This window comes from Arachis ipaensis, chromosome B06, assembly GCF_000816755.2.
Source record: "Arachis ipaensis cultivar K30076 chromosome B06, Araip1.1, whole genome shotgun sequence".
NCBI lineage: Eukaryota > Viridiplantae > Streptophyta > Magnoliopsida > Fabales > Fabaceae > Arachis > Arachis ipaensis.
In genome coordinates, this window is record NC_029790.2 from 16522960 (window position 1) to 16528641 (window position 5682).

A 5682-nucleotide genomic window follows, 5' to 3' on the forward strand; every position below is an offset into this window, starting at 1 on the left:
AAACTATCAGTGAAGCTTAGAAATATACTGATGTTGGGCCTTGTGCTTACGTTTCGGTTAAGTGGGATGAAGGAGTTGGTGTTTCTTACAATGATGTTTTGGCAAATATTTGTGAACATGTCTCCTTGAATGATGGCATTACACCCACTCACAAAGTCCTAGGATATGAACGTGCTCAGTTGCACAGAATCGTCAACCACATCATACTTCCTCAAAGTGGTTCATATCAAAGGGTTTCCTACATTGAAACTCTTGTTTTATATGCCCTTCTCACCAAAATAGAAATTTCATTTGCATATTTGATGGTTAGATACATGTTTGACTCTGTTAGGAGTGAAAAAGACAAAGCACTTCCTTATGGCATGTTTCTAACTTGCATATTTGAGCATTTTGGTGTTGACCTGACCAATGAGGATTATGAAAATAAACATTCATATCTAAAGGGAGGTGGTGCAGTGAAACAGCAAAAAAGACCTACTCGATTTGAGAGAGTGGTTCTAGATGATGATGATGATGATGATGAAGAGTTCATTCCCGATGTATCTCCTCCTCCTTCCATCGAGGGTACTTCCATCTCTACTGGCCAGAAATCTGGCCTGCTAAATATTGTCAAGGATGTTGTTAGGAGTTTGTCTCTCAATCTAATCACTTGATTGCTATGAGCAAAGAGCAAAGGAAGCTAGCAAGCAAGCACGAGAATTTCCTCCGTAAGTCAAGAGATAGAGTGGCTGTGTTCATGACTTTCATTGATAACCTTCAAAAGGATGAAGACCCTGCCACTGATGCTGATGAAGAAGTTGATTCAGAGGAAAATGGTTCGGATGCCTAGGATTGTTTCTTGAAGCTGCTGCTGTCTGCTGTTTTTGTCTCATGAATTCTGCTTATTTTGCTACTTTTGAACTACTTTTGTTGTCTTGGATGACTGTAATATCCTAACTACTGCTGTACTTAGTTTTAATTTACTCCATATTTTGAACTATGTTCTAACACCTTCCTGCAGGTTTTACGTAGATGTTTTTGTTGATCTTGCTTATTATCCACCCTTGATGACAAAAGGGGAATAATAGGTGCAATAGCTGGAATGCTGAATGCTAAATTGACTAAAGTTATTTTTTATTACTATTTTTTGTGGATTTTGTTACTGTTTTTTGTGGATTTTGTTTGACTGCTGCAGATTTTAATAATCTTGATTTGCAAATATTGTGAACTGTTGTGAATGATGTTGGAAACTTGCTTTATGATATGTTGTTGTCTTGACCTTGACCCTGATGTGTTAATGCTCTGTTTTGGCTATTAAAATCATCACTGTTTGCCGCATCTTTGGTTAGTATATAGTATCTGTGTGGTTCCAAATAAGCATATGTAAACAGGAAAGAAAAGAAGAGCATAAATCCAGGGGGAGCTAATCTTGAAAAGGAAAGGGGGAGCAACATAAAAGCGAATGACAAAAATCAAAAGGAGTTTCTAAACCTTACTCAAATTCATTTTCTTTTGATTATTGCTTAAATAATGTTTGTCATCAAGGGGGAGATTGTTGAGTTAAGAAATTAATTAATGTAATTGATGATGACAAACATTTGATTAGTGGGCTAATCACCCAATTAGTTTTGATTATTTTGGATAAGTGATGCAGACCAAAATAAGTGTTGCAACAGCCCAACATTAAACAAAAGATATCTGCTGGTGGGCTGAATGGTAAGTGAAAATAAAACAAGCCTAAGTCGTTCATCTCAAGCTCAATTCCTCAAAAAAGCAAAGGCAAAGCACCAACGGGCTGAACTTGAGTAGAACCCGATCCAAGCCCGAATTGATTTCAATTTTCTCTCACTTGCTTTCACCAAATCAACATTCTCTTTCTCTGTCTCAGTCAAATCACAGAACTCAGAAAAAGTAAGAAAGAGAGCTTAGTTCTTAAGCTAGTCATGAGAGAAGAAAGAAAGAGAAAGACCAAGCTTGAAAGGCAGAAGTCTAATCATCCATTTCAAACCAAATCAAGCTTAGGTAAAGGTTAAAGATAACTCATTTCCTTTTTCATGCATCAGATCTTATTCTCTTCTTTCCAACTCTCTGCAAGTCTGAAAATGGCATACAAGGGAAAGTTGTTTTCTGTCCTAATCTGCTGTATATCTACGGTCACAAGGAAGTCTTGGGGACCAAGTAGCTTATCAATGGCTCAAATCCGTTTTGCCATTGGAAGATTTTTGTGGTTGCTGTTTTATGGCTTTCGGTCAACCTTGGAAGGTCAGAAGCAAAATTTTCATTGTGAGGATTAATGGGAAAAAGTGAGACAGCGGGTTGGTGAAGCTCAAGGCTCAAGAAGTTGATTTTGGAAGAAGAACCCAGCAACATGCAAGGAGATAAAAGAGGTTTGATGTTCATTCAGAAATCAAGGAGAGATAACCAGAGTATTGAGGTTTTGTTCTGAGAAGTGTTCTTTGAAGAAGTTCATCTAACTGGACAGTGTTTCCTAGTAAAAGGAGCATTCTGCCAGAATGAAGAACTGAATTAAAGGCTAGCAAATCTGGTCTATTACATAGCAAAGAGGCTGTTGATGAAGTCAATCTCCTTCATGTTTTACAGATTGTAATGTACTTTTCAATGTTTATCTTTCTGTAATTTCTTGTGAGAAAAGGCATATTGAGAGAGCTCAAGTAAAAGCCATGAGTGGAAAAAGGCTAAGTGATACACTTGAGAGAAAAGCCTAGAGTTATTTTTTGATTTCTTTAGGTATGTCTGTGTCTTGTGTCTTGTATCTTGTACCTGTAAGGTATCCCTTTCTTAGTTGGGTTAGCACTAAGAGTGAATAGTTAGGTATTAGCATAGCCAATGTCAAGTTAGGTTAGAACTTGAGTGTGAAAGGATTGTGTCAATCCTGTGGAATTGGTGTATGTAATACTATTAACTATAGTGGAAATTCCTCCATTGTTGTGGAGGAGACTGGACGTAGGTTGCATAGCACAAGGCAACTAAACCAGGATATATGCTGGTGTTAGCTTTTCTCTTCTTTGCACTATTCTGTTTTCTGATATTCACGAGACAAAAATAAATTGTCTCATAAATTTCTGCTGCTGAGTTCAAACAGAATCAGAATTCAAATATCGTTTGAAAGGGTCAGTTCAGAAACTTAAAAGAAAGGCATAGATTCAACCTCCCCTTCTCTAAGCCTACCACAACCTTCACATATTCTAGCTTCCAAGATGCTTGCTATTCCATGGGACTACTGTGCGATGATAGTAGGGGTGGCAACGGGGCAGGTAGGGGCGGGTTTTTGCTCTACCCGACCCCGTCCCGCTGTACAACAACCCGCATAGAACCCACCCCACTTCTACCCGCGGGTAGTAAAACATTGAACCCTAACCCGTCCCTGGGTATTACCTAAACCTGACCCCGCCCCGTCCCTCCCAATTACCCGCCCCGAGCGGGTAGGGGCAGGGGGTACCCGCGGGTTCGGGTGGCATTGCCATCCCTAGATGATAGGGAATTCATTGCAGCTATTAATGAGGTAGTTAAACTTGCATCTGGTCATTAATTGAGAAAACTATTTGCGATGCTACTGATATCTAATAGCATTAGCAAAGCAGAGCATGTTTGAAATGCAACTTGGACATTATTAGCTGATGAAATACTATATGAGAGGAGAAAAATTTTGAAAAACCAAAGTATTTTACTATGTCTTTTTTTTTATATCAAGATTGTATTCTCTTATTATTTTTATTTTTATTAATAATATTAATAGTTTTATTTTGGAATTACTTATTAAATATTTTATAAAACTATCATGTGCTTTTGCTAGGACTAAACATGACTGATGACGAATTGAAAAACCTCTGCCTTATTGAGATTGAGAAGATACTCAACAACAATGCGAGATCTTTGAGACCTATCAATCAATGCCATATCTTGAGATGTCTGATGTTTGCCTTTTTCATAATAAGCTAATAGAAGAGGAGTTAGCATATGACACAAATGAGTTGACTCATACAAACTTATATACGGAACAAAAGATGACTCATGAGCAAAGGTTAATATTCGATGAGATACTCAATGCTGTTATTACAGACTCTGGTGGTTTTTACTTCGTTTATGGGCATGGTGAGTGTGGTAAAACATTTATTTGGAATGGACTTTCTTCTGCTATTCGGTCTAGAGGAAAGATTGCTTTAAATATCGCATCCAGTGGAATTACGTATTTACTCCTACCTGGTGTCAGAACGGTTCATTATAGATTTTCAATACCCATTACAATTACTGATGAATCTAGTTGCAACATCAAGCATGGCAGTTTGAAGGCTGAGCTGCTCATCTAAAGTAGCTTAATAATTTGGGATGAAGCTCCAATGCTCAATAAAATGTGCTTTGAAGCACTTGATCGAACGCTCAGGGATCTTATGTCAGTTACCAATCAACATAAGACACATCAACCATTTGGTGGTAAGGTTGTTGTTCTAGGAGGTGATTTCAAACAGATACTTCTGGTGATTCCAAAAGGGTGTAGACACAATATATTGTCATCAGCTATTAACTCATCCAATCTATGGTCGTTTTGTAAGATTCTGAAACTGCATACGAACATGAGGTTTCTAATGTCTTCTTCGGATCAAGATGAAGGAGAAATGAAGAGATTTGCTAATTGGATACTTGATGTTAGAAATGGAAATATTGGTTCTGTTGTTGGTGATGAATCAGAAGTTGAAATTCCAGATGATCTGTTGATTACAACTATTGATGACCCTCTCTCTCATTTGGTAGACTTTGCATATCCAAATTTGTTGCAAAACATGTCAAATTACAGGTATTTTTAGAGTATGGCAATTTTTGCACCCATGCTTGAGAGTGTCGAGAAGGTAAACGATTTCATCTTGACAATCTTTTCAGGGATGAAAAATGAGTATTTGAGTTCTGACACAACATGTCAAGTTGATGAGAATGAAGATGTACAACAAAAGTGGTTCACACCAGAGTTTCTAAATGACATCAAATATTCGGAACTATCCAATCACAAGTTGACTTTGAAGCCAGGAGTCACTGTAATGTTACTGCGAAACATAGACCAGACTTCAGGTTTATGCAACGGGACAAGATTAATAGTTAACGAACTTGGCAACAACATAATTGGAGCGACTGTAGTGACTGGTAAAAATATTGGAGATAAAGTGTACATTCCAAGAATGAACTTGATTCCTTCAGATTCAGGATTGCCATTTAAGTTTCAACGGAGGCAATTCCATTAACAGTATGCTTTGCAATGACCATTAACAAGAGTCAGGGTCAATCATTATCACATGTAGGACTTTACTTGCCAAAATCAGTGTTCACCCATGAACAACTTTATGTTGTTTTGTCAAGAGTTAAGAGTCGCAGTGACCTCAGGATTTTAATTCTGGACGAATACGGCAATCCAAAGTCATCAACAACAAATGTCGTGTTCAAAGAAGTTTTTAATAATATTTAGGTAAGAATAATATTATTTTCATTTTATTAGCATGTTATGATTTACACAAGTGTACAAATATTTACTGTAGATATAACTAATTTATCTATAACTCTGTTTTTATATTTGAGATGAACTGTATAACAGGGAGCACAACATCATATGTAAATTGCTTTTCTAATAAAGTTAGTAAGATACTAGGTTATTGATAAATTTTTATTAGCCTTTTGATATAAAATTTAATGTAAAAT

The 5682-nt window shown here is 36.9% G+C and overlaps 1 pseudogene; it reads left to right on the forward strand.

Moving 5' to 3' along the window:
- Positions 4350–5452, forward strand: LOC107646426 (annotated as a pseudogene).